Source organism: Microcaecilia unicolor, chromosome 9 (assembly GCF_901765095.1).
Source record: "Microcaecilia unicolor chromosome 9, aMicUni1.1, whole genome shotgun sequence".
In the NCBI taxonomy this organism is placed as follows: Eukaryota; Metazoa; Chordata; class Amphibia; order Gymnophiona; family Siphonopidae; genus Microcaecilia; species Microcaecilia unicolor.
In genome coordinates this window covers 122,535,543-122,549,629 of record NC_044039.1, presented here as the reverse complement: position 1 = coordinate 122,549,629, position 14,087 = coordinate 122,535,543, and the positions used below count along the sequence as shown (strand labels likewise).

General features: G+C 45.9%; 1 protein-coding gene across 3 annotated transcripts in view; it reads right to left on the bottom strand.

The window, feature by feature from the left end:
• The window catches only part of MPP5 (membrane palmitoylated protein 5), a 211,368-nt gene that overhangs the window by 133,252 nt on the left and 64,029 nt on the right, over positions 1–14,087 (bottom strand). For 2 of the 3 annotated variants that reach the window (XM_030214105.1, XM_030214106.1), the window contains exon 2: positions 10,022–10,105. The exons of the other annotated variant lie outside the window; for it this stretch is intronic. The gene's annotated coding sequence lies outside the window, so the exon portion shown is untranslated. The remainder of the gene's footprint in view (positions 1–10,021; positions 10,106–14,087) is intronic. 3 annotated transcript variants of the gene reach the window in all.

Genomic DNA, 14,087 nt, shown 5'->3' with positions numbered 1-14,087 from the left:
ATCAAGGGCAACGGAGGAAACACATATAGGAGGCCTTGAGGCCAGGGTGGAGCCAAGGCATCCAACCCTGCCGAGCGAGGATCTCTCCGTCTGCTGTAGAAGCACGGGACTTTGGCATTTGTGCTTGATGCTATAAGATCCATTACGGGCTTGCCCCATCTGGCACATATCTGCAGGAATACTTCGTCTGCAAGTTCCTACTCCGCTGGGTCGATTTGATTCCTGCTCAGATAATCGGCTTGCACGTTGCTCTGACCTGCAATATGAGCTGCTGACAGAAACTGTAGATGAAGCTCGGCCCAGTGGCAAATCTGCGCGGCCTGGGCTGCTAGTGCTATGCACTGAGTGTCTCCTTGGAGATTTATGTAGGCCACTGCTGTCGTGTTGTCCGACAGAACTCTGACAGCCAATCCTTCTAGGGTCAATTGAAAAGCCAGAAGCGCCAGGAAAATCACTTTCAACTCCAAGCGATTGATGGACCACTCCAACTCCTCGGGTGTCCAGAGACCCTGCAATGTGCACCCCCGTCCTTCAGGCTTGCATCTGTTACCATCAGGCACCAATCGGGGAGCGCTAGCGGCATTCCTCGCCGCAGCATGCTGTCTGAGAGCCACCACTCCATACTGAGCCGGGCCGCAGGGAGCCACATGAGTCTGCATTGATAATCCTGAGATTTTGGAGACCACCGCTGAAGCAGGAAACACTGCAGAGGTCTCAGGTGCACTCTCGCCCAAGGCACCACTTCCAAAGTGGCCGTCATCGACCCCAACAGCTGGACTATATCCCAAGCTCGCGGGCGAGGCATCCTCAGGAGCAGACAGACCTGGTTCTGAAGCTTGCACTGCCTTTGCTCGGGAAGGAAGACCACCCCCGAGGCTGTGTCGAGCCAGACCCCCAAATATTCTAGAGATTGAGAGGGGGTCAGGTGACTTTTGGCTATATTGATGACCCAGCCCAGAGACTGCAGTACTGAGACCACTCTGGCTGTAACCTGATGACTCTCTTCTGCAGAGTCTGCTCTGATGAGCCAGTCGTCTAGGTACGGGTGAACCTGGATACCCTCTCGCCTGAGAAAAGCAACTACTAGCACCACTACCTTGGAAAAGGCTCGGGGAGCTGTGGCGAGGCCAAAAGGCAAGGCCCGAAACTGGAAATGTTTTCCTATCACCGCAAAACGCAGAAACCTCTGGTGCGGGGGCCAAACTGGAATGTGCAAGTAAGCTTCTTTCAGGTCCAGAGACGTGAGAAACTCTCCTGGCTGTACCGCCGCTATGACGGAGCGCAGGGTTTCCATGTGAAAATGCCGCACATTCAGAGACTTGTTGACTTCTTTTAAGTCTAGGACAGGCCGAAAAGACCCTCCTTTTTGCGGCACCATGAAGTAAATGGAGTAAGCCAGAGCTGCATTCGGCGGGAGGCACGGGGGAAACCGCCCCTATGTGAATCAAGCATTGCAAGGTCTCCTCTACCGCCGCCCGTTTGGCGGCAGAATCGCATCGGGACTCCACAAACACGTCTCTTATCGTGAATTCTATTCTGTAGCCTTCTCTGATCAGGTCCAAGACCCACTGATCTGAGGAAATCTTGGGGGTGCGCCACTCTGAAGGGGAATCCACCCTTCTGCGCTTGTCTTGCGGCCATCTGTCAGGGGAAAACACACCTGACAGTAATCCAAGGCCAGACTCCACTGGAGGGAATACAGAAAGCAGTGCTGCAGGGGACCCCTGCGGAAGAGCTCTTTTTAACAGGTATGCATTGTGCAGCAATAAAACAAATTCAGGGGAAAATGGCTCACCCTGGCCTCCCGGTTCCAGTCCAGGAGGAACAGCTCTTTTATCAGCCTCCACACGAGGTGCCCCTCCAGGCTCAAACCCCTCCGCCTCAGCGGGGGTCGCGCCATACTGTTCCAAAATGGCGCCCGCTGCCAGCTCCACGGAGCGAGAAGGAACATCGCTCGTCATGCTCGGGCCGGCTCCTACCGTCTGAAAAGCACGCCTTACAGAGCCCCGCTGCAGATTTGCGCTAGCCACAAGCGGAACAGCACTTAACTTTCTCAGCAGCCATCGCCAAAAGCGGCGGAAATTCAAAATGGCGGATTTGCGCCAAAATCGTCCCGAATGCAGGCTCTCCCCGGAGCTATAAAATGCTCTTACCTCACCAGACCGAGTCTCCGGTCACTCTGCACAATCAGAAGAAAACCTCTTTTCTGGGATCGCAGCGCCAAAGCGCGACATGACTTTTTTTTTTTTAACGCTGTGAGGAAAGTTTGAGGCAACAGCGAAAGAGGCAAATTTCCAACTCCGGAGGATTAGTAGCGTGGGAAAGGCAGGGAAAGGGCGAACCTATATGCCTGCATCCATAGCGTGGGCAAAGACAGGGACAGGGCTTGCCTATTTGTCTACTTCCACATCGGGGGCCGGGTAAGGCAGGGAAAGGGCTAACCTATTTGCCTTTAAAGTGGGCACCATCAGCCACAACACCCCTGCTACAACTGGCAAAAGCACAGGAGCCACCCCAGGCAGATTTTCTGAAGGAGCTTGAACAAGCTGCAACCACCCTGCTGGGGAGATAGAGAATACTGAAGAGGCAGATGGAGCTAGCTGGCCATGAGGCACTATGGTTTTTCAGTGCTCTCTATCTCCCCCTGCTGGTTGATGGACACAACCCACTCGTAATGGATTCATCTGCTTGATGACAAGGAAGCTGATGACATTCAGTTTTGTTAAATATTGATAAGACAATGGAAGACTGTAGACAGAAGTGTAACATGTCAAAACATTCTAAAAGTCAATGGATGAAAGGTAACCATTTAAAACTGAACCTTGCAAAATTTGGTCTTATCAGGATTTCTGATGATATTCCATCCCACTTTTTCATGGATGATGTAACCGTTCCTGTAGTTCAGAAAATTCAAAACCTTGGGGCGATGCTCGATTCGGAATGGACCGTAAATTATCGGGTCTAGAAAATTGTTTGCACTCTTTTCAAAACTGAGAACTACTACGAGACTAAGGGATTATGTCAATGAATCTAATTCCATCAACCATGGGCGTAGACTCAGGGCCGTGCCAACACGGTAAGCGAGGTAAGCATGGCAGGGGGGCGCCGCCGCACCATGCTCACCCGCTCCCATTGTTCAACTACTGCCCGCCCTCTTCTCCCCCCCCCCCCCCAACATCCCTTTTCTTTTTTTTTCTTTTTAAATTTACCTCCGTGGCGGTCCAGCAGCGCAGCGTCAGTGAAGGAGGCGGCACTCCCGACGTCTCTAGCCTTCCCTTCGCTGTGTTCCGCCTTCTTCTGACGTCTTGACGTCAGAAGAAGGCGGAACACAGCGAAGGGAAGGCTAGAGACGTCGGGAGTGCCGCCTCCTTCACTGACGCTGCGCTGCTAGACCGCCACGGAGGTAAATTTAAAAAGAAAAAACAAGAAAAGGGATGTTGGTGGGAGAGAAGAGGACGGGCAGTAGTTGAACAATGGGAGTGGGAGGGCAGGGGAGAGACGAGCATGGATGCAAAGGGGGAGGGGAGAAGAGGGCGGGCCAGGCCAACTGGGACATGATGGGAGCGGGAGGACAGAGGAGAGAGGAGCATGGATGCGAGGTGGGGGGTCATGGAAGGGAGAGAGGGGAATTGCTGGATAGGGATTAATGGAGGGTGACAGAGGAGCATGGATGGGAGGGGCAGGGCTCAGGGAGAGAGGGGAATTGCTGGATAGGGATGAATGGAGGGGGCAGGGGACAGAGGAGCATGGATGGGCATGGATTGGGAGGGCAGGGCTCAGGGAAAGAGGGGAATTGCTGGATAGGGATGAATGGAGGGGACAGATGGGCATGGATGGATATGGATTGCAGGGCAGGGCTCAGGAAGAGAGGGGAATTGCTGGATAGGGATGAATGGAGGGGACAGATGGGCATGGATGGATATGGATTGCAGGGCAGGGCTCAGGAAGAGAGGGGAATTGCTGGATAGGGATGAATGGAGGGGGCAGGTGACAGAGGAGCATGGATTGGGAGGGCAGGGCTCAGGGAGAGAGGGGAATTGCTGAATAGGGATGAATGGAGGGGGCAGGGGACAGAGGAGCATGGATGGGAGGGCAGGGCTCAGGGAGAGAGGAGAAATTGCTGGACATAGAGGGGAGGGAAGAGAGATGAAGGAGATGAAATGAGGGAAAAGGAAGAGAGGAGAAAAACTGCACATGGATGAAGAAAATAGGCAGAAGCTGAGGACCAGAAATGAAGAAGAAAGGAGGAAAGGAAAGAAATAAATGGAAAGGAAGCCCTGGAAACGGAGTTAAGAGGACAGATAGCAGCAGAATCAGATACTGGGCCAGCATGATCAGAAAAAGAAAGTCACCAGACAACAAAGGTAGAAAAAAAAAAATCATTTTATTTTCATTTTAGTGTTTGGAATATGTCCACTTTGAGAATTTACATCTGCTATCTTATTTTGCAATGTATAGCAGTTTGTTTCTAAGAATATTGCTGACAATTCCTGTCAGTGTGGCAAGAGGTAAGCGATCATTTTCACGGGGGAGGGGGGCCGCCGCCGCCAACTGATGGTCTGCAGGGGGGCGCCAGAGACCCTAGGCACGGCCCTGCGTAGACTGGGGGGGGGCAATGCCCCCCCAAACGACGACGACGTGACGACTGGTGCCAGTAGTAAAAAAAAAAAAAAAAACAAACAAGCAGGCACACGCTCGTTTCCGTCCGCTTCGCTTCCCTGCCCTCTATGTCTGCGGCCCGCCTTCCTCTGATGTCATTTCCTTTCGAGGGGGACGCAGAGAGGGCAGGGAAGCGAAGCGGACGGAGACGAGCGTGTCTGTCTATCCCCTTTCTTCCTCCCTCCGGCACAGGCAGCAGTCTTCGTCAGCTGTCCAGGTTGCAAGAGTTTGGGTTGGGAGTAGATCTTCGGATGGCGGTGTAATAGATCCCTGCCATCTCAGGTATTTCTATTTTTAGGTTGGCGGTGCAGCTCAATCCTTCAGCACCTTTGCTGTAGCCGAAGAGCCAATTGAGGCTGAGAGCAAGCGAGGAGCCGCTTCTGCTCTGGCTGTGCTCGGAGCTGCTTTCAGACATCCCGAGGAGGACGAATCATTGCTGCCAAACGCTAGGCAGCCACATGCTCAAATTGCTCATCCAAGTTCAGCCCTCCCCGGCTTTACTAGCAGAGAGGGAAGAATTTCTAGCTCCAAGCAATGCTCCAGGAAGAGGGGCAGGGGCTTGTCTGTGTAAAGAAATAGGGCTTACTAGGTAAAAGTCTTTCTTTTCAAAACAAAAACCTTAGTCTACTATTATTTGGCAGGCATAATAGGTCAGCTGTTAGGCAGAGTGGAAGGGTAGCCTCGTTGTCTCTTTGTGATGTGATCGTTTGCACGTCCAATACAAAATTAGGGACTGCACTCCCACGGGGAAATACCTACCTATGGTACCTCATGGACTAAATGCCATTTAAGGATGAAATGATTACCTCAAAAAATGATTTTACGTCAGCGGTGAGTTTTTTTTTTTTTTAGTAGTCTATGGAAAAAAAAAAGTGTTACCAAACCAAGATGCAATATTGGAAGTAAATTCCACCAGCTTTGACGTTCATTTTTGTGTGAAAAATATCACACCCCAGCTAAAATATCACGTGAAAGATGGGATTGCTGTTTCATCACTTCCTAAAGAGGATTATTCTCTGCAGGAGTGGATTAGTGGTGTGATGGGAAAACAAAATGTCACGTTGTAAATAATTTCACCCTTTAAATGGTGATGAATAATAATACATAAAGTGCTTCTATTAAAGATGCTGTTTTTCAATATATAAAAATACTCATTGCATATAATTTATTTTAAAGAAGCACAGAATTTATTAATTGAAATATGTCAACTTTTTGAAATGTGCATCTGTGATATTTTGCCTGTCGATTCCTTCCTCCATATTAGCATATTCATTTGCATATGTGTATATGCAAATGAATATGCTAATATGCTCCACCCCATCCTTTGCCCCCCCCCCCCCCCCAAATGAAACAGTCAAACTACGCCTATGCCATCAATGTTAATCACACAGGAAGTTTTCTGACTTGAAAACAAGATTTCCTGAACTGCCTGAAGCACCAGGCTCAAGATTTCAGGTCAAGATTGAAGTGGGAAAGTAGGAACTGTGTTTTCTGTGGCAGAACACACACAAACAACCCCCCCCCCCCCCCCCCCAAAACCCTAACCATTCAGCAGCAAGAAATCCTGTGCTTCACATATCAGTGTTCTATGATGCAAAATATGAAATTGCATCTCCCACAGAAATGCACTGGACCAATTTTTAGGTACTATTTCTACGGATCCCCTCTTTTTGCTAATTTTTCTCGCACATGAAGCATGGTATCATTCTGTTAAATTTTTGGAAAGTAGCTTAGCCCTCAGATAGACAAGTGGTCAAGAACTTCTGTCTAATTTCTTTCCAAACATTTTGTTGAGTCAGGAATAAAGACAAAAAAAGGGAAGAGTTCCCAACATCACAAAGATTTGATTCAAGTAGAAATTTAACACTGGAACTGCTTTGACAGTTTTTAATGAAATTGCAAAACAATATTACGGTTTTGTGCACTTCAGAAATCTTGTATTTTTTTAAAGCCTTGAAAGACTAACAAATTCATAGCTTCCCTAGTTAGAAAAATGGCATACCTGTTTCAGCATACTTAGGGTCCATGCAATAAATATAACAAGTCATTGTTCTCAGGTAAGCAGAGGAAAGAATAGGGGTACCCTGGCAGTGGATCAGTAATGCTAAGGGGGTCAGCATATTTTTTATGAGACGATTGACTGGGTAGGGGCAATGAATTCCACCACTAACCAGAACATTCACTTCAAGGTGGTTAGCATGGGAAATCTCTGCAGTTAGGACACGTTACAATTTTTTGTGTTAATGCATGTGTTAATGCTGAGGCCGTGATACCGAGGAAAAATTTTAGCCTGTCCTTGCATTTATTGACGTGAACCCCATATTAATGTGTGCATGACATTTTTAGCATTTTGTCACATTTTTTTAGCTAGGAGTTTTCAGGAAGTTTTCCAATAGCTATTTGTTATCTAAGACTTTCTGGTTGATGTCAGCAGTGAACAGCTGCATGAATATAGGGATCCTCCCCTTCTAAACTTTTATCACTTTTAATCCTTACATTTTAGCAACTATCCTCCCATCCACAGTAGTATGGTCAATGGCGGCAATTTTGGTGACCATTTGTACAGATGCCAGGCTAGAAATACCACGATATTAAAACTTTTTCCCAAAGTGGAGGGAAAGATGGCATAGCAGAGTTACAGTCTGCCACTATGGCTGAGCAGGAGGAAAGAACAGGCTCTGATCTTGAACCAATTCCATACATAAGTGGGACTGACCCAATAAATAAGATGGAACTAAAAGAAATGCTATTGGATTTTCAGAATGATACAAAGAAGGAAATGGGAGAAAATTTAAAGGCATTAAAAACTTTACTGTCAAGAGCTCCATACTGATGTTGTAAATTCAACCTTAAAACATTACCTACTGTTTATGAAAAATCTCTAAACACTTTTCTTCTCACAGAGAGGGCTTCAGACTTCTTAGATTTGGACTATATGCGATTACCTAGGCTTTTCTGTTCAAATTCGGAGTACCAATTCATATTTTCAATTTAGACAATTTTTGAAAACTTTATTGTTCAATAAATATTTCTGAATATGTAGATCTACTATTGGTATCTGAATCTTAGTGTAACCTGCTTTGATGGATTTAAGTGGAATATAAGAGCTGGAAATTGAATGGAACGGTATTGGTTCTGGCTTCCTTATTATTGTGATCCATCTCAAACTGAACAGGTGTATGGTGGACTATAAGACATGATGTAACATAACATATTACAATAGTACATTTTTAATAAAATGGAAGTCTGGACCAACATGGAAATCCAAACATAGCAGGTTCAAAATATTTACAGACAGATCTAAGTTTTTTTTAGAATATGAAAAGAATTCTTAATTGAGGTAGATGACAGTCCACCTCAACCCACCCCCCCCCCCAAATCCTCGAACATTCAAAAATGAATTTAACAGATCTAATAGTAAAACTTTGAGAAAAATATTTATGATAAGTAGAACCTATCCATAAAAAGTTAGTTTTTCCATGGTTCAATTTGAGCTAACAGGATTAAATCTAATCTTTGATTGCCTCTACGCAAAACAATTCCTGTGTGGTGTGAAGAATAAGGGGCTGTCCTATCCTGGGTAGGCCACTAGATGGCGCTGTTCCCATAGAAATGGGGGAAAATGTCCAGGATGAGCCACTGGAGGGAGCCAGTAGGGAAATGTTCAGGTGGAGGTTGCTAGGACCAAGGAGAGTCCTGGGCTGGAAACAGGTGTAGGTGGTTATGGGCTGTGTCCTGCCTGTTATTAGGGGGAAGAGCCTAAATGGGTGGAGGAGCTAATTAACCACCTTATTCCTGCCTGAGTGGTGAGAGGGGAGGAGCTGGAGACCTGACAGCTGAAGGAAGAAGATCCCCTTGAAGGTACTGGCTGAACTCTGTGGACTTTTGAAGCTCTCTGCTGAAAAGGTGACAGCTGCACTACCCTCTGAGAAAGAAAAGTAAATGCTTTTGTTTGGCTGTTTGAACTGTGAAAGTTTGAGGAACTGCTTTAAATGTTTGAATTGAAGAAGAAATGTTTAAGTTAAAGAAGGAATAAGCCATGAAGATTATGTTAAATGGCAACTAATAAAACCTTTAGTTATGAGAAGCCTGGTGTTGGTGAACATTTGTGAAAGGTGAAGAGGAGGAAGAACTCCCCTGTGTTTGAGGCAGAGTCCTGGTGAATTACCGAGAAGTGTAGAGCCCAACCGTGACTGTGTGCGAAGGAAGCTAAGCAGGGTCAGCCCTGGCCAGGGCCTGGAAGGGTGACCAGCTCACAGTGGTTATCCAATGGGAACAGTACAGTCATATCATTGGCATAAATAAAAAATTTTACATTAAGCCTCAGACTGTTCTCGGTGAGTGGAGCAAGATGTTAAATAGGGAGGAAGATAGAGGAGAACCCTGCGGGACTCCACAACTAGCTATCCAAGGAGCTGACAAGTCTTCTTGCTTCTTAATACTATAGCATTGATTAGACAAGAAACCAGAAAAACAATTCAACACTCTGCCCTGAATGCCTATTCCATTCAAAACTGATAGCATAAGATTGTGATCAACAAGATCAAAGACTCAAGAGAGACCAACTGGATGATTATAGAATTCTGACCATGACTCAAAAATTTTCCTAGAGCAGTGGTTTTCAACCCAGTCCTCGGGGAACATCTGGCCAAAAAAGTGGACAATATCAATCACAATCCCCAAGATGATCAATAAAGATCATTTGATTTCCAAATTTGGTATATAATGGTACTCACAGCATGGGCCGTGTTTCGGCACCCAAGCCTTCTTCAGGAGTTCATATAGGTCAGCCATAAGAGCTAACACTATATGAATGTTGTCATGCCAAGCACAGAAATGTAGCACCGTGGTTTGCAGGAAGAGTGGCACTCCAGTAAGAACAGCAAGAAAATACACTTTTTATTGTTTATCTTGAAAATTGTGACTGGTATCGTCCACTTTTGTGTATTGTCTACATTAAATTGCAGAGGCAGGATAGCAGAAACCCAGAAGCAATCATGACCATTAAAATGATTTCACTGCTTACTGCAACTCCAAGGACAGAAATGGGAATATGGATCTCCTACAAAGGAAAATGTGCTACAAGCAAAACACAGAAACATCCCCCAAGAGCATTTCACTACAGCCAGTGCAAACGTCTACATCCATTATTCTTGTTCAGCATTATACAGAAGCTGATCTTTAAATTAATAGCAACTGTTAGATGTAAACCTCTATATTCTCTGCTGCCTTCTTAACACACTGGACAGGATGTGGGCTCCTTGTTTAACAGATTAGTAGTCCTCTAGCATTCTCTACAGCTGCAGTTTCCTCAGTCACAAATTTCTCAGCTAACGGAAAGATACAGGTACAATATACTTACATCACACAGTGTATATGTCCATCTCCCCTCTCTGCGTGGTTTGCCCGCTCACTTTTCCTTCAGTTTATACACAGTTCCTTCAACCTGAAAAATAAAAAATTAAATGCTCAAGTATGGTGCCCTGAAATAATTTTACTCCTCAAACTACTTTAACACCGAATGGCAGATGGCAGAAAGCTGTTCAAAAGAAGCTGTAATATCACTAAAACTTTTGAAGAATAGCACAAACTATCTGCTCTATTTATATCAAAACATTTCACATTGCTTAAAAGCCTAATGGTCTCAGGAAAGTCAAATCAGTTTAGAAGATCTATTCATAGAGTACGCAATGGGTGGTAGGGAAGGTCTGTAGAACAGTCTGTATCACATGGAGATACCCTCGAAGGCAGAAAAACTCATACACTGGAATACAAGCAAAGAAGGTGGAAAGAAATATTTTTCCATTAATTACAGATCAGTACAGACAAATAAGTTATGGAGAAATTAGGACTTACCTGATAATTTTCTTTACATTAGTTCTTCACACTATTCCAGGACGACTGGGTAGTTATGTCTATCGACCAGCAGGTGGAGAAAGAAAATACAGAACTGAGAACCACTACATAGCTCCCTGCTAGCAGCTCAGCTCCTCAGTATCAGTCCTCAAGCAAGGAAGAAGAACGCCCAATCAGGAGCATGGTCAGCAACCAACACATCCAGCCCCAAGAAGCATTCGAAGACAAGGCCCCTGGAAAACAGGCTACAAGACAGTGCATAGAGCCACCAATGAGGGCGTCGAACCACAGGAGGGCTCCTGGAATAGTGTGAAGAACTAATGGAAAGAAAATTATCAGGTAAGTCCTAATTTCTCCTTCCATTACGTTCATTCCCACTATTCCAGGATGAGTGGGATGTTCAAAAGCTATCCCTACGAGGGTGGGAAGTCAAACCTGCCACACGCAGAACAGGCGCCCCAAATGCAGCCGCTACCTGCGTGGCCCCCGCTATACCATCATGCTCACTGAAGGCAAGCAGACAAGCCCACGCCTCTGCCCTACAAAAATCCATCAGGGAAGACAACGAAGCCTCTGCCCAAGACGTAGACACATGCCCAGGACAGTGTGCCTTCCAACCCGAGGAGAACAGCCTCCCAAAATACAGGCCGAAACCACGGCCAGCTTCACCCACCGGGTAAAGGAAGTCTTGGATGCCAAGAGACCCACAACTGCTGTTTACCGAACTGCCCAAAAGATCTATACGAAAGGCGGAAGACATCGAGAACCTCGAAAAAACTACTAATCATTTCTAAAGCGCTACTAGACATATGCCGCACTGTACACTCGAACGTGAAGAGACGGTCCCTGCTCGACAGAGCTTACAATCTAATTAGGACAAACGAGATAAGGGAATATTAAAGTGAGAATGATAAAATAAGGGTTCTGAACAAGTGAATAAGGGTTAGGAGTTAAAAGCAGCATCAAAAAGGTGGGCTTTTAGCTTAGATTTGAAGACAGCCAGAGATGGAGCTTTATATTAGGACAAACAGGACAATTAAGAGATAAGGGAATTACTAAGGTGGGAATGATAAAACATGAGTGCTGAACAAATGAGTATGGGTTAGTAGTTAAAATCAGCCTAGATTTGAAGACAGCCAGAGATGGAGCTTGACGTACCGGCTCAGGAAGTCTATTCCAGGGACCACCTCCAGCATCGCAGTTGTGGACCCAATGAGCTGCCGGTAGTCCCATACCTTGGAGCCGACAACTTGCATAATCTGTGCTTTTGCACCCATAGCTTTGAAGCTCCAGGAGGAAAACCATCCTTCGAGCAGTGTCGAACTGAACACCTAGGTACTGTAGGACTTCGGAGAGAACCAAGCAACTCTTGACCCGATTCACAACTCAACCCAGGCCCTTCAGGAGAGAAATGACCTGAAAGGTGGTTAAACTGGATTCTACTTCCAAATTAGCCTGAATCACCCAATTATCCAGACAGGCATGAATCTGGATGCTCTGGCAACACAGATGCACAGCTACCACCACCATTACCTTAGAAAAGGTGCAGGGGAGCAGTAGCCAAAAAAGGGCAAGGCTCAAATCTGGAAGCACACAAAAACAAAGATACTTCTTGTGATGGGATGTAATGGGAATGTAATGGACCTCATGGAAGCATATCAAGAACTCACCCGGATGAACCAAGACGATCAGACTGGAGGGTTTCCATGCGAAAATGATAACTCGCAGAAATTAATTCCCTCTAGATCCAGGATGGGCCGAAAGGAGCCACTCTTTGGGACTATGAAATAAATGGAATAATGACTCAAACCTCACTGTGCAAGAACAGGTTTCACCGCCTTCAACTCACATAATTGCTGAAGTAAGAGTGACAGCCTGCCACTTTAGGGCTGACCCACAGTTGAGCAATATGGCCACAGTTCCTCCCGAAGACAAATCGGGCTCATGGGTCCAAATGCTTCAGTGCAGAGAGGAGAAGCAGCAGCTCCAGCAGCACCCCCCCCCCCCAAACAAGCTGTTCCTGAAGTCAGAAACAGTCCATCGCAAGAAGAGCAGACTATGCAGCACCTACTGGCAGACATGCCTGGCCATGTGGCTGGCATGTGCAGGCTTGCCATGCCTCTCAGGCCAACCTGGCCTGGGGCCCTGGAATCTCTGCTGCACTTTGGTTTTTGTTTTTTGCTTTTTATTTATTTATTTTTTTTTCTTCTAAGGCTACAAAGCAGTTTTTTTTTGCAATTTACTTTATTCCCTAAACAAGGGAATAAAGCTAAGCCAGGCAAATCCAATTAACCTTTTTTTTTTTTTTTCTAAATTGCCTGAGAGCTGCAGGGGAAGCCTGGTGGAAAGACACCCAAACAGGGTGAATGGGCACCCATACCCCTCAAGCAGGATCCTGCAGGTCTGAGCCAATGCCTCACACCCAGTGGCTGTTAAAAAGAATGACTGGGGGTAGTGGAGCCAAGCTCCGTGCTCAACCAGTTCTGGTCCAATTTGATCCAGGGACCAGGTAACCTGGGAGTGGCTTTTAGGCTCAACTATGCTGTAATGGCTTCGGCCAAGGACCAAGAGCACCAGTCAGCACAACCTACCATCTACTAAAGGTAGAGAATACTAGATCTTTCCACTGAGCACTAGCAGGTTATACCAGTTATGTCACATATAAAGATCAGTTTTTTCTCTGCTAGTAGGAGGAGATAACACCCACGTGTTCAGAATGGTATAGCCAGACTAGACATGATTGCCACGAAACGACTAGCCATCCACCTGGGGTTACCCAGCGGCCACTCAGAGGGTCTACCCCCAGCACAGCTCAGGTCCGCTTGCACCAACCGCTTGGGCTCTATCTATACTAGCACCCTTCTCCCACCAACTGGGTCAGAACTACCCCTGGGCGAGTCTCCTGCTCTCAAATTATCACCAATATTTCTAAGTTACTGGGGCCAAAATCCCAGTGGCCCCACAGTTCTCAGAAAGCACTCACAGAACCAACATACAAACCACCAGGATTCTTTATCAGTCCAGACAGGAAGAGGCAATAAACAATTGTTTATTGTCTTAAACATATACTGACCAATGAACCAAAAATTTGAAATCAGACAACAATAACAGATTACTGAAATATGAATCAATTATAGCAATAACTAAACATATGTTTACTTTCTGAAAAGTACCTGGGAAGATCAAGACATATCTGTTCACAGAGCCTTAACAAAGAGATCCTGCTATATTTTCTTCCTGGCTAAGACTTAACTCAAAAGCGGTAACTGCTAGTTAGCTTCAAAAGCCAGGCCAATCAGAGTCCAGAACACATTTCAAAAATATACTGCATCTTGCATCCTGTTTTTGTAGAAAAGAGCATTCATTCTCTGTAACAGCTTTACAGCAGAAAAACACCACCTGCTGGCCAAATAGGAGAAATACACTTCAAGACATTAATGCAGGAAAATACCCAATATATTTTACAAGCTTAAAACACACTGTTCCTTCACAATGATCGATTTAATCCTACTCTGATTCTCGTATTTTAGCCAGTTTCTAATCCACAGTAGGCACAGCTTTCAATTCCATGT